The 25,007-nt window shown below is 45.1% G+C and overlaps 20 non-coding genes across 20 annotated transcripts; all 20 read left to right on the top strand.

Annotated features, from left to right (window-relative positions):
• Nucleotides 1-73: 73 nt before the first annotated feature.
• On the top strand, nt 74-146 carry Trnar-ccu (transfer RNA arginine (anticodon CCU)). The gene has a single exon. It is a non-coding gene; the product is annotated as a tRNA-Arg (tRNA).
• A 158-nt stretch (nt 147-304) lies between these two features.
• Nucleotides 305-377, top strand: Trnar-ccu (transfer RNA arginine (anticodon CCU)). The gene has a single exon. It is a non-coding gene; the product is annotated as a tRNA-Arg (tRNA).
• A 158-nt stretch (nt 378-535) lies between these two features.
• On the top strand, nt 536-608 carry Trnar-ccu (transfer RNA arginine (anticodon CCU)). Its single transcript has one exon. It is a non-coding gene; the product is annotated as a tRNA-Arg (tRNA).
• Nucleotides 609-766: 158 nt separating this feature from the next.
• On the top strand, nt 767-839 carry Trnar-ccu (transfer RNA arginine (anticodon CCU)). Its single transcript has one exon. It is a non-coding gene; the product is annotated as a tRNA-Arg (tRNA).
• Nucleotides 840-1,227: 388 nt separating this feature from the next.
• On the top strand, nt 1,228-1,300 carry Trnar-ccu (transfer RNA arginine (anticodon CCU)). The gene has a single exon. It is a non-coding gene; the product is annotated as a tRNA-Arg (tRNA).
• Nucleotides 1,301-1,458: 158 nt separating this feature from the next.
• Nucleotides 1,459-1,531, top strand: Trnar-ccu (transfer RNA arginine (anticodon CCU)). The gene has a single exon. It is a non-coding gene; the product is annotated as a tRNA-Arg (tRNA).
• A 157-nt stretch (nt 1,532-1,688) lies between these two features.
• Nucleotides 1,689-1,761, top strand: Trnar-ccu (transfer RNA arginine (anticodon CCU)). The gene has a single exon. It is a non-coding gene; the product is annotated as a tRNA-Arg (tRNA).
• Nucleotides 1,762-1,919: 158 nt separating this feature from the next.
• Trnar-ccu (transfer RNA arginine (anticodon CCU)) lies at nt 1,920-1,992 on the top strand. The gene has a single exon. It is a non-coding gene; the product is annotated as a tRNA-Arg (tRNA).
• A 159-nt stretch (nt 1,993-2,151) lies between these two features.
• Trnar-ccu (transfer RNA arginine (anticodon CCU)) lies at nt 2,152-2,224 on the top strand. Its single transcript has one exon. It is a non-coding gene; the product is annotated as a tRNA-Arg (tRNA).
• A 157-nt stretch (nt 2,225-2,381) lies between these two features.
• Nucleotides 2,382-2,454, top strand: Trnar-ccu (transfer RNA arginine (anticodon CCU)). Its single transcript has one exon. It is a non-coding gene; the product is annotated as a tRNA-Arg (tRNA).
• Nucleotides 2,455-2,611: 157 nt separating this feature from the next.
• Trnar-ccu (transfer RNA arginine (anticodon CCU)) lies at nt 2,612-2,684 on the top strand. Its single transcript has one exon. It is a non-coding gene; the product is annotated as a tRNA-Arg (tRNA).
• Nucleotides 2,685-2,842: 158 nt separating this feature from the next.
• Trnar-ccu (transfer RNA arginine (anticodon CCU)) lies at nt 2,843-2,915 on the top strand. The gene has a single exon. It is a non-coding gene; the product is annotated as a tRNA-Arg (tRNA).
• Nucleotides 2,916-3,071: 156 nt separating this feature from the next.
• Nucleotides 3,072-3,144, top strand: Trnar-ccu (transfer RNA arginine (anticodon CCU)). Its single transcript has one exon. It is a non-coding gene; the product is annotated as a tRNA-Arg (tRNA).
• A 158-nt stretch (nt 3,145-3,302) lies between these two features.
• Nucleotides 3,303-3,375, top strand: Trnar-ccu (transfer RNA arginine (anticodon CCU)). The gene has a single exon. It is a non-coding gene; the product is annotated as a tRNA-Arg (tRNA).
• Nucleotides 3,376-3,532: 157 nt separating this feature from the next.
• On the top strand, nt 3,533-3,605 carry Trnar-ccu (transfer RNA arginine (anticodon CCU)). Its single transcript has one exon. It is a non-coding gene; the product is annotated as a tRNA-Arg (tRNA).
• A 157-nt stretch (nt 3,606-3,762) lies between these two features.
• Trnar-ccu (transfer RNA arginine (anticodon CCU)) lies at nt 3,763-3,835 on the top strand. Its single transcript has one exon. It is a non-coding gene; the product is annotated as a tRNA-Arg (tRNA).
• A 157-nt stretch (nt 3,836-3,992) lies between these two features.
• On the top strand, nt 3,993-4,065 carry Trnar-ccu (transfer RNA arginine (anticodon CCU)). The gene has a single exon. It is a non-coding gene; the product is annotated as a tRNA-Arg (tRNA).
• A 616-nt stretch (nt 4,066-4,681) lies between these two features.
• Trnar-ccu (transfer RNA arginine (anticodon CCU)) lies at nt 4,682-4,754 on the top strand. The gene has a single exon. It is a non-coding gene; the product is annotated as a tRNA-Arg (tRNA).
• Nucleotides 4,755-4,911: 157 nt separating this feature from the next.
• On the top strand, nt 4,912-4,984 carry Trnar-ccu (transfer RNA arginine (anticodon CCU)). The gene has a single exon. It is a non-coding gene; the product is annotated as a tRNA-Arg (tRNA).
• Nucleotides 4,985-5,142: 158 nt separating this feature from the next.
• Nucleotides 5,143-5,215, top strand: Trnar-ccu (transfer RNA arginine (anticodon CCU)). The gene has a single exon. It is a non-coding gene; the product is annotated as a tRNA-Arg (tRNA).
• Nucleotides 5,216-25,007: the final 19,792 nt, after the last annotated feature.

Raw genomic sequence — 25,007 nt, 5'->3', positions numbered from 1 at the left:
TCCACTGTGTGTTATACTGCAACCGACACTAAAAGCGGCAGTGGAAAGTACGCAGATGAACCATCCAAACATTGCCCTCATGGCCTAACGGATAAGGCATCGGTCTCCTCAACCGGGGATTGCGGGTTCGATTCCCGCCGAGGGTACATTTCTTTGGAAAAAGGTTTTACACTACATTTTCCTTGCTTGAGGAGAAGCATATATGCTTTCATTTCGTCTCTCTATTTCCTCTCCACTGTGTGTTATACTGCAACCGACACTAAAAGCGGCAGTGGAAAGTACGCAGATGAACCATCCAAACATTGCCCTCATGGCCTAACGGATAAGGCATCGGTCTCCTCAACCGGGGATTGCGGGTTCGATTCCCGCCGAGGGTACATTTCTTTGGAAAAAGGTTTTACACTACATTTTCCTTGCTTGAGGAGAAGCATATATGTTTTCATTTCGTCTCTCTATTTCCTCTCCACTGTGTGTTATACTGCAACCGACACTAAAAGCGGCAGTGGAAAGTACGCAGATGAACCATCCAAACATCGCCCTCATGGCCTAACGGATAAGGCATCGGTCTCCTCAACCGGGGATTGCGGGTTCGATTCCCGCCGAGGGTACATTTCTTTGGAAAAAGGTTTTACACTACATTTTCCTTGCTTGAGGAGAAGCATATATGTTTTCATTTCGTCTCTCTATTTCCTCTCCACTGTGTGTTATACTGCAACCGACACTAAAAGCGGCAGTGGAAAGTACGCAGATGAACCATCCAAACATCGCCCTCATGGCCTAACGGATAAGGCATCGGTCTCCTCAACCGGGGATTGCGGGTTCGATTCCCGCCGAGGGTACATTTCTTTGGAAAAAGGTTTTACACTACATTTTCCTTGCTTGAGGAGAAGCATATATGTTTTCATTTCGTCTCTCTATTTCCTCTCCACTGTGTGTTATACTGCAACCGACACTAAAAGCGGCAGTGGAAAGTACGCAGATGAACCATCCAAACATCGCCCTCATGGCCTAACGGATAAGGCATCGGTCTCCTCAACCGGGATTGCGGGTTCGATTCCCGCCGAGGGTACATTTCTTTGGAAAAAGGTTTTACACTACATTTTCCTTGCTTGAGGAGAAGCATATATGTTTTCATTTTGTCTCTCTATTTCCTCTCCACTGTGTGTTATACTGCAACCGACACTAAAAGCGGCAGTGGAAAGTACGCAGATGAACCATCCAAACATTGCCCTCATGGCCTAACGGATAAGGCATCGGTCTCCTCAACCGGGGATTGCGGGTTCGATTCCCGCCGAGGGTACATTTCTTTGGAAAAAGGTTTTACACTACATTTTCCTTGCTTGAGGAGAAGCATATATGTTTTCATTTCGTCTCTCTATTTCCTCTCCACTGTGTGTTATACTGCAACCGACACTAAAAGCGGCAGTGGAAAGTACGCAGATGAACCATCCAAACATCGCCCTCATGGCCTAACGGATAAGGCATCGGTCTCCTCAACCGGGGATTGCGGGTTCGATTCCCGCCGAGGGTACATTTCTTTGGAAAAAGGTTTTACACTACATTTTCCTTGATGAGGAGAAGCATATATGTTTTCATTTCGTCTCTCTATTTCCTCTCCACTGTGTGTTATACTGCAACCGACACTAAAAGCGGCAGTGGAAAGTACGCAGATGAACCATCCAAACATCGCCCTCATGGCCTAACGGATAAGGCATCGGTCTCCTCAACCGGGGATTGCGGGTTCGATTCCCGCCGAGGGTACATTTCTTTGGAAAAAGGTTTTACACTACATTTTCCTTGCTTGAGGAGAAGCATATATGTTTTCATTTCGTCTCTCTATTTCCTCTCCACTGTGTGTTATACTGCAACCGACACTAAAAGCGGCAGTGGAAAGTACGCAGATGAACCATCCAAACATCGCCCTCATGGCCTAACGGATAAGGCATCGGTCTCCTCAACCGGGGATTGCGGGTTCGATTCCCGCCGAGGGTACATTTCTTTGGAAAAAGGTTTTACACTACATTTTCCTTGCTTGAGGAGAAGCATATATGTTTTTCATTTCGTCTCTCTATTTCCTCTCCACTGTGTGTTATACTGCAACCGACACTAAAAGCGGCAGTGGAAAGTACGCAGATGAACCATCCAAACATTGCCCTCATGGCCTAACGGATAAGGCATCGGTCTCCTCAACCGGGGATTGCGGGTTCGATTCCCGCCGAGGGTACATTTCTTTGGAAAAAGGTTTTACACTACATTTTCCTTGCTTGAGGAGAAGCATATATGTTTTCATTTCGTCTCTCTATTCCTCTCCACTGTGTGTTATACTGCAACCGACACTAAAAGCGGCAGTGGAAAGTACGCAGATGAACCATCCAAACATCGCCCTCATGGCCTAACGGATAAGGCATCGGTCTCCTCAACCGGGGATTGCGGGTTCGATTCCCGCCGAGGGTACATTTCTTTGGAAAAAGGTTTTACACTACATTTTCCTTGATGAGGAGAAGCATATATGTTTTCATTTTGTCTCTCTATTTCCTCTCCACTGTGTGTTATACTGCAACCGACACTAAAAGCGGCAGTGGAAAGTACGCAGATGAACCATCCAAACATCGCCCTCATGGCCTAACGGATAAGGCATCGGTCTCCTCAACCGGGGATTGCGGGTTCGATTCCCGCCGAGGGTACATTTCTTTGGAAAAAGGTTTTACACTACATTTTCCTTGCTTGAGGAGAAGCATATATGTTTTCATTTTGTCTCTCTATTTCCTCTCCACTGTGTGTTATACTGCAACCGACACTAAAAGCGGCAGTGGAAAGTACGCAGATGAACCATCCAAACATCGCCCTCATGGCCTAACGGATAAGGCATCGGTCTCCTCAACCGGGGATTGCGGGTTCGATTCCCGCCGAGGGTACATTTCTTTGGAAAAAGGTTTTACACTACATTTTCCTTGCTGAGGAGAAGCATATATGTTTTCATTTTGTCTCTCTATTTCCTCTCCACTGTGTGTTATACTGCAACCGACACTAAAAGCGGCAGTGGAAGTACGCAGATGAACCATCCAAACATCGCCCTCATGGCCTAACGGATAAGGCATCGGTCTCCTCAACCGGGGATTGCGGGTTCGATTCCCGCCGAGGGTACATTTCTTTGGAAAAAGGTTTTACACTACATTTTCCTTGATTGAGGAGAAGCATATATGTTTTCATTTCGTCTCTCTATTTCCTCTCCACTGTGTGTTATACTGCAACCGACACTAAAAGCGGCAGTGGAAAGTACGCAGATGAACCATCCAAACATCGCCCTCATGGCCTAACGGATAAGGCATCGGTCTCCTCAACCGGGGATTGCGGGTTCGATTCCCGCCGAGGGTACATTCTTTGGAAAAAGGTTTTACACTACATTTTCCTTGCTTGAGGAGAAGCATATATGTTTTCATTTTGTCTCTCTATTTCCTCTCCACTGTGTGTTATACTGCAACCGACACTAAAAGCGGCAGTGGAAAGTACGCAGATGAACCATCCAAACATCGCCCTCATGGCCTAACGGATAAGGCATCGGTCTCCTCAACCGGGGATTGCGGGTTCGATTCCCGCCGAGGGTACATTTCTTTGGAAAAAGGTTTACACTACATTTTCCTTGCTTGAGGAGAAGCATATATGTTTTCATTTCGTCTCTCTATTTCCTCTCCACTGTGTGTTATACTGCAACCGACACTAAAAGCGGCAGTGGAAAGTACGCAGATGAACCATCCAAACATCGCCCTCATGGCCTAACGGATAAGGCATCGGTCTCCTCAACCGGGGATTGCGGGTTCGATTCCCGCCGAGGGTACATTTCTTTGGAAAAAGGTTTTACACTACATTTTCCTTGCTTGAGGAGAAGCATATATGTTTCATTTCGTCTCTCTATTTCCTCTCCACTGTGTGTTATACTGCAACCGACACTAAAAGCGGCAGTGGAAAGTACGCAGATGAACCATCCAAACATCGCCCTCATGGCCTAACGGATAAGGCATCGGTCTCCTCAACCGGGGATTGCGGGTTCGATTCCCGCCGAGGGTACATTTCTTTGGAAAAGGTTTTACACTACATTTTCCTTGCTTGAGGAGAAGCATATATGTTTTCATTTCGTCTCTCTATTTCCTCTCCACTGTGTGTTATACTGCAGACCGACACTAAAAGCGGCAGTGGAAAGTACGCAGATGAACCATCCAAACATCGCCCTCATGGCCTAACGGATAAGGCATCGGTCTCCTCAACCGGGATTGCGGGTTCGATTCCCGCCGAGGGTACATTTCTTTGGAAAAAGGTTTTACACTACATTTTCCTTGCTTGAGGAGAAGCATATATGTTTTTCATTTTCGTCTCTCTATTTCCTCTCCACTGTGTGTTATACTGCGACCGACACTAAAGCGGCAGTGGAAAGTACGCAGATGAACCATCCAAACATGCCCTCATGGCCTAACGGATAAGGCATCGGTCTCCTCAACCGGGGATTGCGGTTCGATTCCCGCCGAGGGTACATTTCTTGGAAAAAGGTTTTACACTACATTTCCTTGCTTGAGGAGAAGCATATATGTTTTCATTTTGTCTCTCTATTTCCTCTCCACTGTGTGTTATACTGCAACCGACACTAAAAGCGGCAGTGGAAAGTACGCAGATGAACCATCCAAACATTGCCCTCATGGCCTAACGGATAAGGCATCGGTCTCCTCAACCGGGGATTGCGGGTTCGATTCCCGCCGAGGGTACATTTCTTTGGAAAAAGGTTTACACTACATTTTCCTTGATGAGGAGAAGCATATATGTTTTCATTTTCGTCTCTCTATTTCCTCTCCACTGTGTGTTATACTGCGACCGACACTAAAAGCGGCAGTGGAAAGTACGCAGATGAACCATCCAAAAATCGCCCTCATGGCCTAACGGATAAGGCATCGGTCTCCTCAACCGGGGATTGCGGGTTCGATTCCCGCCGAGGGTACATTTCTTTGGAAAAAGGTTTTACACTACATTTTCCTTGCTTGAGGAGAAGCATATATGTTTTCATTTCGTCTCTCTATTTCCTCTCCACTGTGTGTTATACTGCGACCGACACTAAAAGCGGCAGTGGAAAGTACGCAGATGAACCATCCAAACATCGCCCTCATGGCCTAACGGATAAGGCATCGGTCTCCTCAACCGGGGATTGCGGGTTCGATTCCCGCCGAGGGTACATTTCTTTGGAAAAAGGTTTTACACTACATTTTCCTTGCTTGAGGAGAAGCATATATGTTTTCATTTCGTCTCTCTATTTCCTCTCCACTGTGTGTTATACTGCGACCGGACACTAAAGCGGCAGTGGAAAGTAAGCAGATGAACCCATCCAAACATCGCCCTCATGGCCTAACACACCCCCCGGATAAGGCATCGGTCTCCACAACCGGGGATTGCGGGTCGCTTCCCGCGCGGTACATTTCTTTGGAAAAAGGTCTTACACTACATTTTCTCTTGCCTTGAGGAGAAGCATTATACGTTTCAATTTTGTCTCTCTATTCGCTCTCCCCGTGTGTTATACTGCGACCGAGACTAAAAGCGGCAAGGGAAAGTACGCAGATGAACCAAGGTCAATCTAAATAGGTCGCGAAAGTCGGAACGAAAAAGTGGTTCGGAACCTATTGCGACAAACATCGACACCCGCGTGACGATTAAGCGCTACTAGGTGAGGGGGCTCAAATAATGAAACACAAGAAATTATTTAAAACGTTTATTTACACTTAGTTTTAATTTTATTTGTCACGAATTAAATTAGTAGATTACTTTAATCAAACTTTAGTCTTGGGTATGTGGTTGAGTGGCCAATTTTTTTCGTTTATTTTCAGAAACAGCGGGCACATGCAGGCAGTCAGGTAACATGGGCCAACGGTTTTGAGCATTTTCAGATGCAAATGGCGTCGCTCGTTTTTGCGCAGTAGGTTTGTGCATGTCGTCCGTAGGTGATTTCCTCGCATAAGCGTTGTTTTCTAGTCGTGGTACTTGGCAGAAGGTAATATAGCCCATCGCAGCCATCGGAACCGTTTCAGTGACTGTGTTTTGCCAGCGCACGGCCGGCGTGCTGTCGCCCTTCGGGACGATGAGTCCGTCACGCTACGCGAGGAAACGCTGCGCTGTCTACGGATGCAAGAGCAACACGTGTGCAAGGTTTGTGTGCACGTTGAATTGTTATGCTACTTCTGATTCTGTGTTATATATTTTGGGGTATATCCTGTATCAACTACAAATATTTCGCCAATAAAATACACCTTATTTATCAAATCTGTCTTTTTCGTCTTCCCGTTATCTTGCAAGCTTCCATTGTGGAGCGTCCATAGTGATAAGAAAAAAGAACGTGCAGCTATAAAAAAAAGTAAGAAGCGGCGCCTTGTCAAAAAATTTCATATTTCGCGGCCCCTCGGTTAAAACGTGACGTCCTTACAGCTTCCGGCTGTGACGTCATTTTTTTCTTTTTTTTAATTCTGTTTGTCCCATCCTCACATAGATGGCGACTGTTGCAACAACTAGCCACCGGCTTGACACGTGGCTTCTACTGAAGTTACGCTACCAGTTTACATTACCTTGGATGAACCATCATCCAAACATCGCCCTCGTGGCCTGGATTCTACTTCCGGCCACCGTAGGGTGCGGACGTGTCTGCCATGAGCTCCGTAGGAGCGGCTTCAGCGGCCCAGCAGGGCCGCGGTTCAAGGTTTTTTGCCAACGAGGATCCGGATTACCAGGTACTTCTGCCTCAACTACCGACAGGGCGACTCGTTATTAATACGTTATTTTTACACGCCGATGTACACAGGGGTCCACTGTTAATGGGAACATCGGAGCGTGTGGCGGCAGCTCGGCACCACCGCCGGCCGTCGCCTGCAACGAGATTCGCGCAGACGCAGTGAGCACCGTGCCCGATGCTCTTTCGTCGCGTCAACGGTTCGCTTCGCGACGATTCGCAGATACAGACTGACATTCGTCGTCTGTATCTGCCTTCTGCAACGAATTGAACGTCGTACTTGGTAACTTATCTTCAGAAAAGAAGAATGTTCTGATTCTTGGTGACATTAACATAAATTTGCTAGATGACTGCAGCGCTGCTACTACTGCCTACACTGACTGCCTTCATGGTTTTGGCCTCGAATCATTAGTTTTCCTTCCAACCAGATGTACGCTAGGGTCTTCGGCCACATTAATCGATCATATATTTTCCAATCATATGTATCCTCCTGTCTGCGGTGTACTTGAAAATAACATCACGGATCATTTTCCTATCTTCTTTAAACTTCCTTGTCAGTTACATAAACCTGTCACAATTCGATAAAGCTGTGATTAACAAAGATGACTTCATTACACAGGTTTCGGAACTAAAGTGGTCTTCCGTAGTTTCACAATCTGACGTAGAGTCAGCATTTAATGAATTTTCAGACAGCATAAAAAAATGTATAATAAATTCTACCAGAATTGTAAAATGCAGGAGACACATCCCTGCTTTACACAATCCTTGGTTAACAAATGGCCTTCTGACTAGCTTACGCAAGAAAGATAATCTTTACCGTAAAATTAAAAGCGCCCCTTCAACATTCGACTCAAAACACGCTATAAAGTTTACTGCAATCTGCTGATAAGCTGCTCAGGAAGGCCAAAAGGAGATATTACGAATGCAGAATTGCTGAGGCTGGCTCAGATGCGAAGCGACAATGGAAAAATGAATTCTTTCCTGAACCGATCTGGTAGGGATGAACCTATCACAAAGCTTCAGTCGTCAAACGTATTCTATACCGAACCGTTAGATATTGCCAACGCTTTCAATGACTTCTTCTGTGGTCACACTCCCGAGGAAGACAACAATAATGAAATATCTGTTGAACGTAGCTTACAATCAATGTACTTATTTCCAAACCCAGATGAGATAATCAAAGTCTTTTAAAGACTACGGGTGCAGGTCTGGACGAAATCAGTTCAGCAAATGTAAAACTAGTCGCTCATTTCATCGCCAAACCTTATCTTATATCACCAACTTAATCTTCACGAGTGGAATATTTCCAAGTCAGCTAAAAATGCAAAATCATTCCAGTGTTTAAAAAAGGAGACCGCACTTGCATTTCAAATTACCGTCCTATCGCTATTCTCCCTTTTTTTAGCAAGGTGATCAAAAGTGCATTGAAAAGCGCCTTACTAAATACCTCTCAAAGTTTAATACTTTCACCTAACCAATTCGGCTTCAGGGCAGGTTCCTCGACTATGCTATACTTTCGTTCACAGATAAAATAAAAGTGCCATAGATGCCGATTTCTACGCAGGGTCAGTTTTCTAGATCTATCGAAAGCATTTGACTCAATAATCATGTCATTCTCATTTCTAAACTGCGTGCAGTGGGTATCGATGGGCCAGTACTGAAACTCATAAAAAGTTACTTAACAGACAGAGGACAAGCTGTAAGCATTAGTTCCTCGCTTTCTAACTTCAGAATAACTAACAAGGGGGTTCCGCAGGGATCGATACTGGGCCCGCTACTATTTTACTTTACATAAATGATTTGCCTAACTGCCTATCACAAACTGAAGCTTTCCTTTACGCGGACGACACCACATTGCTTGCTAGCGATCGATCACTAACTGTTCTTACAGCGAAGTTAAACACTGATTTGCAGAATATTTTAGCATGTGGCTCTCTCAATTCGCTTAAAATCAACCCCACCAAGACTTCGTTTATGCTTTTTCATTCCAATCATAAAACACCTGAATTCATTCCCACTGTCATCCTTGACTCTCACGTCATTAGTGCAGTAGATGAATGCTCATTTCTTGGTGTTACTTTAGACTCAAACTTAAAATTTACGAAACATATCGCCCATCTGAAGCGCAAATTGCTCCTGGTATTAGAATTTTAATTAAAGCTAGGTACTATTCAGCAAACCTGCACTAATAACCCTGTATTATTCTTTCATTCACAGTCACCTGAATTACTGCATCACGTCGTGGGGTACAACTTCCAACACATATAGCACCGCTACAACATTTACAAAATCAGGCCATACGTATAATAACGTTCAGCTCATTCAGCTACTGTGTTTCTGACATGCTCCATAATCACAGAATCCTTTCACTGCATAGCCTTGTTAAATACAATTTATAGTGTTATTTAAACTGATGAGCAACCCTCCTCTGTGAACATATTTCCCGAAGCCATTCTAGTTCACACCAATCGAACAAGGTTCGCAGCTAACAATAATTTATTACTGCCATTAGTCCATACTAATTATGGAAACACTCTGGATATTTCGCGTCATTATCGATTTGGAATAGCCTTCCTCCTAACATTAAGCAGTCTTTATCACTAGCTCTTTTAAAAAAAAACATTATTCTCATTTCTTCTTAATATTAGAATTATGAAATGTATATCATATTCACTTCTCATTTGTGTACTTTTCGTACTGCCACAGCTTTCATCTTTTTTTTTTCTTTTAATCGTCCCATTATTCAATGTCAATGTTTTTTGAATTTTTTTTACTATGTTGCATTTTGTAATTTTTTTTATTTTTCATAATTTTGTAAAATGTTTTAAGCAGTGCTCTTGTTGTACTTATAATTGTTTAATTTTGAATACTTGTAGTTTGTATTACATTTTCTTGTATCTTTACCACGCTGTTGACATAGTTGCATTTTGCTTATACATCTCTCACACATTTTCTGACAGAGTCCCCCTTCAGCCAAATGCTCTGGGACCTCCTTCTGTATACTTATGTAAGCATGTATGTTTTGTATGAAAGTAAATAAACTGAAACTGAACTGAAACTGAAACTGGAAGCAGACGGCAGCAGACGACGAAAGAGCACGACTCACAGCGCGCACTGCGCCTGCGCGTAACTCGTTGCAGCCGCTTGCCGGCGGTGGCGCCGAGCTGCCGCCACCGCTCCGATGTTCCCTTTAACAGTGGACGCCTGTGTACGTGCAAGGCATACAGGGTGGAACATTTCCGTGATATGCTGTCAAGCATGAAATTGCTGACGGACGTGGTTGCCCTGGGGGCGTATCGAATGAGTCACGTTTGGGCCGTAACGTTCAAAAGCTGTGACGCAGTGAAAGAATTGTTACGGGCGAAATAAGTGAATGTGAAGGACAGCCGGTGCATCGTCATTGATCCCGGAAATCAAGCACTGCACCTGAAGCTACATTGGATGCTGCATACCGTGCCGGATGATAACATTCGTGAAGCTCTGGCACCCTACGGCCGAGTCATGGACGTGGCGAGGGAAAAGTGGCGTGTGCTCGGCCTTCAGGATATGGGCTCTTCGACTCGACTGGTCACCCTGGTGCCGAGGAGGGGTCTGGGGGCGGATGACGTACCCCATCTGCTACGCATAGCAGGTGTGGAAGCCCTAGTAGTTATTCCTGGAAGAGCACCACTCTGCTTTCGGTGCCGCAACACAGGACACATCCGGCGCGACTGCGCGTCCCCGCTGCACACGTTGTCACCGCCACGACCATGAAGAGTCGCAGTGCGTGAGGACGTACGCAAACGTGGCAGTGCCAACGGCCGCAGACGAAAACGCTGAACTTCTTATGAAGTGGAAGCTGAGGAAGCCTCAGCCGGAAGCGTCAAGGAGGGGAAGGCCTCTGCGACGGAATCGGCGAAACCGCAGGGACAAATGGCCGGAGCAGCGCGTGGGCCAGGAACACCTTCAAGACATGTGAACAAGGACTCGACCATCGACGTCCAAAAAAAGGACACCGCGACGAAGACAGCGCTGGACATTTCGGAATCAGCTGGCAGCGAACCTATTGACGTTACAAAGGCTGGAGGTTCGATAGGGAAGAGGACGCGAGAGGAGTCAACGAACGACGGCACGAAGACCGACGCAATGAACAGCGAGGAACCACCGCAAAAGTCGGCGGGAATGCGCCGGTTGTCAATACGGCCCACGCCGAATATCCCGCCGGACAAGAGAACGGCGGACACAGCACCTAAGTAGACTGAGAGACTTGTTCCTGCGGAAGCACTCGGGCGCGCCTTCGAGTGCTAACCAATACCGAAGGAAGGGCGTGGACAGCGGCTCCTCGAGAAAGGTACGCTTTGGACTGCATTTGTTTAGAAAACCAGCTGTTCTGGTCGTAATGAACACTTGTTGACATAACTATGAGTAGAGTTAACGCTGCTACGTGTGATTATGTATTGTTATGTGTTGTGTTTAATTCTTTCAAGTATTAGCAATGAATTTGGAGAGGGGAATTAGAGTTGCTACTATTTAGATACATTACGAGGAAGGATGAGGACACCTGAAAAACCCTCTGAAGCGGGGCGCCTTGCTGAGCGATGGCGAACCGCCTTCACAGCGAGGCCCCCGAAGACCAGGAGTGGGCCGTCCAGCGGGCCAGGGCCGTCGCCGAGGACCTCGAAAGATGTTCCTCGACTGGTGGATCCCTGGCAGCCTAGCCCCGGGCACAATATCAACCTTTGGGCAAATAAAGTTTATTCAACTCAACTCAACTATTAATGTGCGCGGCCTCGCAGCAAGGCGGATGCAGTACCAGCTGAGCTGTCTATGCGTTGAAAAGGACCTTAATATTATCGCCATACAAGAGACAAAAGTTGAAAGTGAGGAGCAAACAAAGAAAATGGTAATGCCCTTTAAACATTTACAACGTATGCATCTCTCACGCTGTCGGCACGTCTGGTGGCTGCGCTTTCTTGGTTCGAAGACGCATTGGTATAAGTGAAGAGGCCGTCACTGTGAACGAAAACGGACGACTGATAGTCCTCGACTTTCATTTTAGCGGATCACAATGGAGGCTTATCTGTTTGTATGCGCCAAATGACATAAACGACATATTCGTTTGAACAGGTGTCACGAATGCTGTTTTTTCTTGGTCTCTTTCATCGACTTCTATCTGCCAATATCCGCTCTTAAATCCATCGACGAGAAATAACGTGCATGCCGTAGTCGATCGAGGGAATCGTCTATACGAGGTAGCGGGTAGACTCTCTTTTCGTAACCTGATTGAGCTTGCGGTAGTCCACGCAGAAACGTAAGGTGCCGTCTTTTTTCTTCACTAATACCGGCGATGCCCAAGGACTCTTCGACGGCTGAATAACGTCATCCTGAAGCATCTTTCGCACCTGACTTTCTATGGCTTCACATTCCCGCGAGCTACTCGGTACGGGTTTTGCCGTATGGGTCTGGCCGTTTCATCCGTAATGATGCGATGTTTCGTCAAAGGCGTTTGACGAACTCTGGACGTCGAAGAGAAGCAATCCTGAAACTGATTAATAAGCTCCAGAAGGCTTTACGTCTGCGTAGGCAGCAAACTTGGGCCAACATCGACGGATAGAGGTACGGGCAGCAGGCCGGTGTGATCGTCTTGCTCCATAGTAAAGCAGTCTGCGACCTCAGTGAGCTCCTCCACGTACGCGACAATATAAGAAAACTATGCCGGTAATATTGCAGTCAGCCCCTTCAGTACACAGCACACATGTATTTGTTCCTGTGCTATTATACCGAAGCCTCAAAATATCGTGATAAACGCGCGGGTCGTGTTGAATATCATGTCTGCAGACACAGAAGGATGCAATATCGTATCAGAGGTACTTTCATAATGTAAATGATGTAGGCACCTCTGTAAAACCTTTCACCCCCGAATTATTTCTTTGCAAAGTAAGCAAGTGGTTTTTAGAATTTCAGATGCGCGTATTCATGGTAGTCCAAAAATATGAAAAAAGATCTGTGCTCGCACTTTTCAGTCAAGAGTAATCAGTGACCGAATTAATCTATGAATTATTTATCATTTAACATTACGTAGATTATTTTTGATTAGCTTATTACGAAAAATTATTTCGATGGGCTAGTAATACTTCATAGACAAAATTCATATTTGCGATACAGAACGAAAATAAATGCCATACCTCCACACGGTGAAAGAAGAAGCTGCCTCAGCGAATTGCGGGAACAGCGCGACCGCTACTATAATTTCTTCATCACATGTGGCCTCACTTTCTTGTGCGTACCAGACTGGCAGCGTATGTAGAGCAGATGCCAAATATGAGTTCTAGCGGAAGAACAACCCATTTTTTACCATTCTCTGACTGGCCTCCAGAATTGACGATTCCAATTGGAATCGCTGTGCCTGAATGGGTTAACAGCGGCTGAAACTAGTGTTCCGGCACGAGAAGCAGACGAGATCGAATCCCGGCTGCGACGGCTGCATTTTCGATGGAGGGTAAAATGTTAGAGGCCCGTGTACTTATAGATTTAGGTTCACGCTAAAGAACCCCAGGTGATCGGAATTTCCGGGGCCCTCCACTACGGCGTCCCTCATAATCAAATTGTGCTTTTGCGACGTTAAACCCCAGATATTATATTATATTACGAGAAGCAGAATTGCATACTGCATATTGATGTTCGGCCTGATGAGCACGTATTATAGTTTTGTGTACATGTCACAGGCTTGCTTTCTGACAGATAATTAGGCCAGGGCCTAATAACAGATAATTAGGCCATAGACGACCTTAACTGATGCCTATAAGAATTAGTGTACTAATTGTAGTAGTAGTTGTGACGCGAATGAATTGAATTGAAGTCGACGAAAAATCACTCTTTCCGTTGGTGGGATGAGAATTCCCACAACTTTCGAATTATGCGTCAGATGCTCCACCAATCCAGCTACGACGGAAAGCGCTTCCCCGTCCATTTTGTTGGGTATTTCCGTGCACATAATTCCTGGGAGCGTTAGCGTAATCCAGGTGGCGTGTGTGGATCGCCCCTTTTTTCCATTTGCGTATCGTGGTACGTGATCTTTGCACAAGGCGGCAGCTGACTAATAAACCCACGCTTGCTAACCTAAGACATTAAGTCTGCCGTGGGGATGCCCTGGCTATGAAGGAACGAGATAAGGAAATCTTTTTCCGAAGGGCTCATTTTTTTTGTTAGACAATCAAACTAATTCAACAGACAATCAGGCCAAAGAAAGCATAGGGAGCATTACTTGTCTTTAGCCGCTTTGTGAGCATTCTTACATAGTAAAAAATTCGGCAGATCCTACCTACCGTGCGAATCGATGTTATGCGAAGCAGGCGCGGGGTTGTGACTGTGGCACAATTTTTCACATTAAGCGAAAAGTTACGGAATGACGCTAGAGAAATGTGGAAGCGGTGCACGCACACTCATACGTTGAAAAGTCGCATACGCATTATATAACCAGTTGTTTACAGTTGCGTAACGATGCCAACAGTAACATGGGTGTTACCAACACCAGACGCAGTAATTTGATACGTAGTTATATTCTTCAATACTGGGTAGCGCCAATCCGGACAGGACAAAGAAGGAACACAGATGCACAGGACAGGCGTTTCTGCGCAACTAAGATTTATTTAGGAAAGTTTTCCCTAGATATATGGTACGCAGCCGAGTGGCACGCGCAGGCGCAACAGTTCCATTTGATACAGTTGCGTTACAGTTGTTATGCTTATACTCGTCCGTTATGACGGAGAACGCACGCACGTTTCACGAACTTGTGTATGTGTATGAGGGTTCTTGACAGTTGTTACTAATACAGTGACAGTGACAGGTGTTACTAATAGGTGTTACCAACACCACGCGGTAAGCTGATATGTAGTGCTTATATTCTTCAATACTGGATAGCGCGAATCCGGACAGCACAAAGAAGGAACAAATGCACACGACAGGCGTTACTCCCAAATAATCTTCATTCAGGAAAGTTCCCCTGGATATACAAACATCTGAGTGGTACGCGCAGGCGCACTGCACGTACGTTAGTCACATTTGCAGTTATTACAGTTGCGTTACAGTTGTTATGCTTATCCGTTATGGCGGAGAACGCACAAACGTTTCACGAGCCCGTGTGCATATGTGGAAGGGGTTCTTGGCAGTTCTTGAACAAAGTCATCATCATCGTGATCAGTAAGCACCAGCAGCTGGACCATACTTGTTGATCGGATCCGTTCGTGATCGCGGCTACGAGGGGTCTAGGTGTAGTGAAGTGCGAGGTATAGCACAGCTGGTAGAAATCGTGGATGCCTCTTACGATGAAACGATCTATGATGCCTGCTGTCCTGAACGTGGCAGCGAGGTCTTTTGATGCCCTGTTCACATTCAAGCTGTCTTTCACGCAGTATAAAGACCAGGCGTTGTTGGGTCTTGAGGAATCAATGTTGAAGACACCGGTAATGATGAGAGGCCTGGTTCTCTCAGCAGATTTATTATAGAAAGCATTGACCCCAGTTTTTGCGTAATCGACGTGGTCCACGTTGCGGACGTGCATGGTAGTTGAGCGTCTTCCAGGGTGTTCTGTCTTCAACTTCCTCACTTTCCTTGCGTCCGCCGCGGTGGTGTAGCGGTTAAGGTGCTCGGCTGCTGATCCGAAGGTCGCGGGTTCGATCCCGGCCACGGCGATCGCATTTCGTTGCAAGCAAAGTTCTAGATGCCCGTGTACTGTTCGATCTCGGTGCACCTTAAAGAACACCAGATGGTCAAAATTCCGGAGCCCTTCGCTGCGGCGTCTCTCATAAGCATATTGATACCAGACATATTGATACCAGACTCTGATATGCGGGTATGTACCACACTTGACAGAGAGAAAGGGTTTCATGACGTACGTGACAGGTATTTTGCGTTATTCATGTCATGACCAGTGAATCGTGTTCGCCATACACTAATCCCCTGCTATGCCAATTTTGGTATATTACAAGTAATGGAGACGACCAGGAGAGCACGCAGACGTAGGTGGATAGATAGATAGATACGTAGATAGAAACGCCCAAAGTGCCTGTTCGCTAAGAAATGCTTCGCATTATAAAAAAACAAGTGACATATACCCGCTTGCGTGCCTATCAGCTTCGATCGCGATGGTTCAGCTTCCCGATCAGCTTCCCTCGCGACGGTTCATGACAGAGATAAGCAGCTAGACGCAGCGGTTATTGCTTGTCTTCCCGCTGTCAAAACGTGCGTTACCGCACAGCCACCACCACTGTCGCTCTCCTGTCGAGGGAGCACACCCGGAGAAGTGCTATGGTCATTTGCACACGGTACGTTAGGGAGCACTGCAGTCACGGCGTTAAGCGCGCAAGCGGGCATATGTCACGCTGTATTTTTAGTGTATTTCGCGGGTATCTGTATAAGCAGAAAAGCACTAACACTTGATAGATAGAAAGTTAGAAACTGTCTAATCGGACGTTTTGCAAATCGATCTACATCTTTCTCATCGGGATTTTTGTATAGCTTCGTTGCGTCAAAAGTTAGTTAATTAAACATGCCTAATCAGGTAATTAAGCAGAAAACGAAAATTCGTGTGACCAACTACATGCAATACACAGCAGCATGCATTTGGCACCGTCGTTATAGAGTGCGTAGGCATATTTTGATGCCACTATGGCGCAAACTGCAGAGAGAGACGAAAAAACACAACACACACACCATCGTCTCTGAAGTTGGCGCTTTAGTAGCATCAATGGAGTACCAACTAGCCCAAACATGCACATTGCTAAGGCATATTTTTAAACGTTGGCTAGAAATTGCTGGGACACCCTGATACGGTATGGCAACCTGACAGCCAGCGCGCGAAAGCCCCAAAATTCAACAGCTGTAGTTTTGTAAGCGAAGGGTGACAGATGGTTATGGTTTGTTACCTGTGACACCAGCGACGCGCATACTGTCTTATCAAGGTATCTGATTTTCTAAAGGTCGAGTATACTCTATCGCGTACCCTTTTAAATATCAGAACATCACCTCGTGCTCGTCGACAGTATCGGTGGACGTTGTCCAAATGCCTCCGCGAATTGCATAGACCGCTCCTGGGCTTCATCTATAGGAAACCGAGTTATATCTTTTTAATTTAATTTATGCCGTAGGGCGGGGGTCGGCCACATGCGGCCCGCGGGCCAGTATTATGCAGCCCCCTGCACGACGTCAAACCTCTCCCCCTCCCCTTGTCTCTTCTTACCTGAAGGCAGAGATGGCAGTTTTGACCTCGAATAGGGATTGCGCTAGCAACATATGGTTGTAAATTGCAATCTTGTAACATGCGTGCTGAAAATAAACATTATTTCTATTCCAGTTTTGTGCATTATTCTCAATTCGCTGGAATTTCTCTCTTTTCCTGCAAAACAAGTGTACAGCAAGGGTTCTAATCCTAGTTATTTTTTTTTCTTACAGAACGCCCACGCCGCGCTGAAACGAGGGGCCAAGTTCTTAAGCATCGTTATTTTAATGCTTTGACGCAGATTATTACTACGATATACAGCCAATTTCGTGGTTAAACTTCATTACTTTCATTTGCAGAAGGGCTGCGCAGCAAGGTGTACGAGTCACAACTTTCCTTCCACTTCGTTAATCTCTAATTACGCATTCGACAGTTCTCGTTCAAACATTCTAGTGCACTCGCGAGGTGCGGCTCAGTGCATACTGTCGGGCGAAATCAAGCATGCAGACCCAATTGGCCTGGATCGTTAGATCACAGCGCCACGCTTCAGGCTCTGACCACTTAAGAGTGATGCTACTGTCGAGTTGCGAGTGCCACCGATAGCGTATTAATTGCTATCGTGTGGCTTTGCAGGGTATTCTGGGAGACGTCGGGTCCTTTTCTCAGGGGTTGACTGTATCGGTTATGGAAGAGGCTTCATCCACAAGCGAAAACTCTATTCTTGTGGCGCATTCTGTAATGATTCGATTTCCGAAGAGCTAACTTTGCCAACACGCGATTGGGTGCTGCCATCGCGATGTTCTTGCGACGTCCCCGCGTGACCGAGCCACCCACTCGCGTGTTAGCAAAGTGAGCTCTTCGGAAACCGAATTGTTACCGAATATGAAACCTGATGAATCGACCGAACGTGTTCCGAAACGTCAGTTTCTGCAAAAAAAAAGGAAGCAAAATAACGTTGATGGCGCTACTTCGGTACCCAGTGTTGCAAAGCGTACGCCGCTATTATTAGGAAATGGAGGACATGTTTGTTTTAGCTTATGCAAGTACGTTTCTCTTTATTTTGTTAATATCGCTTCGCAGAAAACATCAAAATTGAAAGTGGCTGCTCCCTGGGTCACGCACTGCCCGTGGGCGTCGGCTGTTGATCACCGTCTGTTTGCCCGTCGTCGCCGTCGTCCACGTTGTGCGGCGTGGTCTCCTGGTACGACGCATTCATACGCGGCGCCACAGGGGGCAATGACGCGGCCGTTGACGGCGAGTCGCTGTAGGCGACCGTCTTCGCCGCCGGTTTCTCGCTCAGGCTGAGAAGGGCGAAGCTGGCCACCGCAGACAGCACGGTCACGGCCACTGCCACGCTGACGATGACACTTAGGCGGATTCCGGTGGCGTCCTCCTTAGGAGACAAAAAAAAAGAGAACAACCTTGAACTCAGGCAAATGAGAAGCTACCCGTAGACCTTTCTGGTATCAGTCGCGGAAAAGATGCTGAAGAAGTCGCGAAACTACCATGAACAAAAAAGAGCCGACTCAAGAGAATGTAAAGCTAGCCGTGATTCCCTATGTGCATTGCGTGTCCCATAATTTGAAAAAGATCGCTAAACATGCTGGTGGAAAGGTGGCCTACTCTGCACCATTAAAGCTTTCCAGGCTCTGCAGGATGACCACCCGTGTCTCCGAACAGCTCCGGTCTGCGATATGAATCACAGAAACAAGTACGTCAGCTGTCAGACGGTTGTGGTCTACGAGATCCCCTTGTCGTGGGGTAGGAAGTTTGCAGGCCAAACCGAGCAATGCTCGAACGATGTACCGAGACAGCATAACGACAACGTCAGAAATGGCAGAGAAGGCCAGCTCGCAATTCATTGCCTTAATTGTCAATGTTGTACTTACTTTCGCGCCTGCTCTGCTGTTGCCAGAAGCCGCGATAAATGGGTAAGATTAATCACAGAAGCCAAGAAAATCATCGAAGAAGGCGATAATATCAATTTCTCTATAATCTAAGGAGTTCTTTTACTTGAATGCGACTGCGCATTGATGATATATATATATATATATATATATATATATATGTCACGTGGTCGTGACGTCGTAGTCGAGTGTGCCGAGGCGGCGAAGTACCCTGTACGGTCCGAAGTATCGTCGGAGAAGCTTCTCACTAAGTCCCCGTCGGCGTATTGGCGTCCATACCCAGCACCTCCACCAGATGTCACGTGGTCGTGACGTCGACGAAGACAGCGGTCGGCGTTTGCAGGATAAAACTGTTTATTTGGCCGAACTTGTGGCCGGAAAATGAGAACTAGGACTACAGCAATACACGCTGTACAATGATAGCGGCGAACAGGGCGTCGTCCGTCGATCAACTGACAAGCGGTGAAGCGCGTCGGCATTTAAACATGTGCCGTCGAATATTCCAGCATTATCGCTGGCTGTCGTGCAAATTCTAGAATAGGCTCGAGTGTGCGCGTCTTGCGCGCAATCTTAACAAAACGATCTACAATGATCGCGAAGCCTCTCGAACAATGAGGCGCGGTTTGCGCGGAGCGTTGCTGACAGTCTTTGTGGGCGAGAAACGAATAAACCAAAAGTGATAATAAGAAACGCCCGTGGCAATATATATATATATATATATATATATATATATATATATATATAATATTATATATATATATATTATATATATAATATATTATATATATATATAATACTATGGTCATTTCGTAATAACATTGTTGGAAGAGGCGCTCCATGTGCGCGTACTCTCCCTTTTGTCCGTCGTCGTCGTCGCGCCTACACTTCAAACACGTATGATTTTGAGGCATGCTGTAGGGGCGGCCTCCGGGCATTTCGAAGACCTAGGTTTCTTTAACGTGCACCTAAATTTGTATTGATGTGTTTTCGAGATGTTAATAAATTAATAATAATAACAACTATAATAATAATAATAATCAATCAATCATTTATTTAACGTGCCCAGGAACAACCGTAAGGTCTTTGTGCTGGCGCACGCAAAAAGAAACAATAAAAAAAACAATACAATACAGACAGTTTTCAGAAATAAAAGAGCAAAAGCACGTAGACAAAGAAATGAACACAAAAGGGGAGGAGTAAAATAAGACAACACGAGAAATTGATGGGGAATAAAAATTAGATTGTATATACAACTATGTGGAAAGGCTGAGAAGGGAGACTTTGTACATTGTGCCACACTATGTCAAAACAGTGCAAAGCTCGGATAAAAACAATGATTGTGGGCTATGAAAAACGTCAAGATTAAGAAAATTAACATTATAGAGACTTTGTATTCTGTGAATGGTAGTGTGTGGGAAGAAGCAGGCGGTACATTAAACGGTCTGTTCTCTCTGGTTAACTTACGCGGAATTCGAAAATTTACACAATTGAGAAGTACAGGGCAGGATATGATACCGTGGACTAGCTTGTAAAGAAATAAGAGATCAGAACGATTTCGTCGGCAGTGAAGTGATGGCAGTGATAATAATCCAGCAGTATTTGAACGAGATCCAGAGTAATTTTCAGCAAAGCGATGGTTATATATGCTGAGGAATTTTTTCTGGACTCGTTCAATGGTGTTACCGCTGGATTGAGCAATGTCATTCCATATCACGGACGCATATTCAAGTTGTGGAAACATAATAATAATAATAATAATAATAATAATAATAATAATAAATAATAATAATAATAATAATCAATCAATCAATCATTTATTTAACGTGCCCAGGAACAACCGTGAGGTCTTTGTGCAGGCGCACGCAAAAAAAAATCAATAAAAAAACAATACAGACAGTCTATAATACCTACAGTCTACATACATACGACAGATAATATAATAATAATCAATCAATCAATCAATCAATCATTTATTTAACGTGCCCAGGAACAACCGTAAGGTCTTTGTGCAGGCGCACGCAAAAAAAACAATAAAAATAAACTATACAATACAGACAGTCTTCAGAAAAAAGAGCAAGTACACGTAGACAAAGAGAAATGAACACAAAAGGGGAGGAGTAAAATAAGACAACACGAGAAATATTGAAGGGGAATGAAAAATTAGATTGCATATACAACTATGCGGAAAGACGGAGAAGGGAAGACTTTGTACATTGTGCCATACTATGTCAAAACAGTACAAAGCTCGGATAAAAACAATGATTGTGGACTATGAAAAATGTCAAGATCAAGAAAATTAACATTATAGAGACTTTGTATTCTGTGAACGTAGAGTGTTGGAAGAAGCAGGCGGGTACATGAAACGGTCTGTTCTCTCTGGTTAACTTACGCGGAATTCGAAAATTAACACAATTGAGAAGTACAGGGCAGGATATGATACCGTGGACTAGCTTTGATACCAGAAACAAGAGATCAAGACGATTTCGTCGTCAGTGAAGGTGATGGCAAGGAGATAATTCGCAGTATTTGAACGAGATGTTTTAGCAAGCGATGGTTTATATATCTAAGGTAATTTTTCTGGACTCGTTCAATGGTGTTACCGCTGGATTGAGCAATGCCATTCAATATCACGGACGCATACTCCAGTTGAGGAAGACATAGCGCGGTGTACAATTTGTCGGGAAGGGCATAGGGAGAACGAATTCTCTAGACAATCTGCAAGACACAGCCCTAGGGTGCGAAGACCCCGCAAAGCAACACGCTTAGCGTGAGCAGAAAAGTTTAACGTGCTATCAACAACAACACCAAGATCACGGACTTCATAAACCTTGCATAAGGGACAACAGAATTGACAGAGTATTGAAGATGACACGCAGATGTTTTGCGAGTGATAGACATGAATTTTGTCTTCGAGCATTCAGAGAAGAGGTTATTAGCGTTGCACCATTCAAAAAAGAGCGCAAATCTGACTGCAGCAAGCGACAGTCGTTAACTGAATGAAGTTCCTTAAAAATCTTGAGTGTCATCGGCATACAAGAGGAAAGAAGAATTACGAATGGCAAAAGAAACATCATTAACGGTAATTAAAAATAGGAGTGGGCCTAGACTGACCCTTGAGGTGACCCCACTAGTCATTTTATACAAAGAAGACGTTTGGCCATTTACCGCTACATAACATATCTATTGAGCAGATAGCTCTGCAGGAGATTCACAACCGACAAGTCAACATCAAATTGCGCAAGGTTTAACCATAATCAGTGTGTGGCGTGACTACGTCAAAAGCCTTGCTCAGGTCACAGTAGAGTACGTCACCTGTCCTCTCTGAGAAAGAGGTGCGGAGATCTGCGTCATGAACTAGCAATATTGTGGTAGTTGACGGCCAGCGAGAAAACCATGTTGATTAGTAATCATGAGGCTTTTAACACTAAAAGACAATATTTTGTGAAGAGCCAGCTCGAAGATCTTTGATGTGCACATAGTAGAGAATCGGGCGATAATGGAAAACATCTGTTTTAGAGCCCGACTTAAATACTGGGAAAAACACGAGCAGTTTTTCCACATGCTAGGAAATGTGGAAGTGTCCAGGCAGTTATAAATATCGTAGTCAGTACTGGGACAAATATACTACTATAAGCTTTTAGTATGGCGGAGGGGGATTGCCATCTGGGCCACATGATAAGGATGGTTTAAGCACTTAATGCATTCGCAGATAGATTTTCATCCAGCGACAAGCACTGGTGAGCGAACTGCCTTAGGCTGTCTGATATCAGTGCTATAGTCTGGAGGCTTATAACGGATGAGAAATGTTCGGCAAAACAGTCAGCGACGGCATGCACTTCTACCCCATTTGAGTCCTAGTAGTCTGAAAGACTCTCCGCTTTTGCGGGACCGTTACGTACATACTTCCAAAACTCACTGGCCTGTCAGAAGCCTTTTTTCTAAGAATTCATATACGAACTATGATCCCGTTTATATAGGCGTTTAGCGAGAGTTCGAAAAAAGCTGAACTCTTCCTTCCACTCGCTCGATGGAGAACATTTAGATTTCCTGTGTGCGCGATCTTTATGCTTCAGTACACTGATAAGTTCAGATGAGAACCAGTGGGGATATTTACGTTGTTTATGTGTGTATTGGGGAATAAAATTACGCATGCTGCTCAGTACAAGCTCCGCAAACTGATCAACCTGGTCATCAACATTCGGTTTGTCAGTAACCTGTGACCAGTCAACGGTGGACAAGTGATGATAGAGGCCCGTGTAATCACCTCGCTTGAACGCAAATCTTGGAGATTTGTTTACGTAACTGCTGTAGCTCGTTGTTTCGGCTGATGCAGATAATCTTACGTTAAGTGGTGGGTGGAATTTGTCCGGACGTACAAGAGAGATGTTGGAGCGGGAAACTTCAAGGGGTTGATCGTTTGACACACACAGGTCTAAGACGTTGCCACTGGAAGTGATGACTGAATTTATGTTGCACTAGGGAATTAAACGCCAGAAAGTCCAAGAGCAGGCTGCACTTTTGCTCTGTGAAATGATTGTAATGAAAAAGGTAAGCGTTCTCCAGTCAATTCCAGCTGCATTGAAATCCCCAAGAACAATAATTCTGTGCCCACTATGAAAGATATCACATTTCAATAGAAGACATGACATCGTGAAACGAGGCAGGGGAAAATGCTGGGCGGTAAATAGACATCCAATCAACAATTTTTCACGGCGCTCAAGTTGATTTCTAGCCAGATCGATTCTTCGATAGTTTCTAGGTCTTTCCGTCTAACGGATTTCAGTGAATTGTCAATGGCAGTCAGCACGCCACCGCCTTTCTGTTTGGTTCCACTGAAATCTCGGTCACGGCGGAAGGTGGTGTAGGTCGGGGGAAAAAAAGTTCCGATGAGGGAATTTCAGTGCCGAGCCAGGTTTCAGAGGATAGCAATAATAGGAAAAAGCAGAACGAAAGAACATTAGAGAAAAACTCGAGTGTCTTGGTACGCAGACCCCGAGCATTTTGGTAGAATATGTCTACGTCACACGGCACTTTGGATTCCAGTCACTATCTCAGAGGGATGAAGATGTCATCGCGCAGCTCCCCACGAAATGGCTTGAAGAGGCATCCGAGGGGCCACATCGAAGGGTCATTCAGGCGTTGTAGTGTTTCCTCGTCAACTTCAATATAGAATGAAGAATATGACTGGAACTTTGTTTGAAGTCGCCGGCAGGAGATGGGAGACAGATCCAATGAAGCAATATGTTTCTTAATGTCAGCAGTAGTGGTGTCCGGGCTCAGCTTCGTAACAAAAATGGCCTTTGGCCATTGTGGCCTTTGTGGCCGTTGAGCTACAGATATAGTGGATGTTTTCATAACTCCAAACGAGGCGGGTTTCTTCTTTCTTTCACCCTCAGTCACCACTGCAGAAGAGGCTGTCACAGGCATCACACTGACACGCTCCGACGTGTCTACGTTCAGCTGGCGGCGAATATCAATCAATCAATCAATCAATCAATCAATCATTTATTTAACGTGCCCAGGAACACCGTGAGGTCTTTGTGCAGGCGCACGTCAAAAATAAATCAATAAAATAAAACAATCAATACAGACAGTCTTCAGAAATAAAAAGAGCAAAAACACGTAGACAAAGAGAAATGAACCCTAAAGTGAGGAGAAAATAAGAAATATGAGAAATATTGAAGGGGAATAAAAATTAGATTGCACATATACAACTATGCGGAAAGACGGAGAAGGAAGACTTTGTACACTGTGCCATACTATGTCAAAACAGTGCAAAGCTCGGATAAAAACAGTGATTGTGGACTATGAAAAACGTCAAGATCAAGAAAATTAATATTATAAAGACTTTGTATTCTGTGAACGTAGAGTGTGGAAGAAGCAGGCGGTACATGAAACGGTCTGTTCTCTCTGGGTTAACTTACGCGGAATTCGAAAATTAACACAATTGAGAAGTACAGGGCAGGATATGAAACCGTGGACTAGCTTGTAAGAAATAAGAGATCAGAACGATTTCGTCCGGCAGTGAAGTGATGGCAGTGATAATGACTCAGCAGTATTTGAACGAGATCCAGAGTCATTTTTAGCAAAGCGATGGTTATATGCTGAGGAATTTTTTCTGGACTCGTTCAATGGTGTTACCGCTGGATTG

The sequence above is a fragment of the Rhipicephalus sanguineus genome, chromosome 2 (assembly GCF_013339695.2).
Source record: "Rhipicephalus sanguineus isolate Rsan-2018 chromosome 2, BIME_Rsan_1.4, whole genome shotgun sequence".
Classification (NCBI taxonomy): Eukaryota; Metazoa; Arthropoda; class Arachnida; order Ixodida; family Ixodidae; genus Rhipicephalus; species Rhipicephalus sanguineus.
Note: the sequence above shows the minus strand (reverse complement) of the source record. Positions and strands in the feature narration are given on the sequence as shown.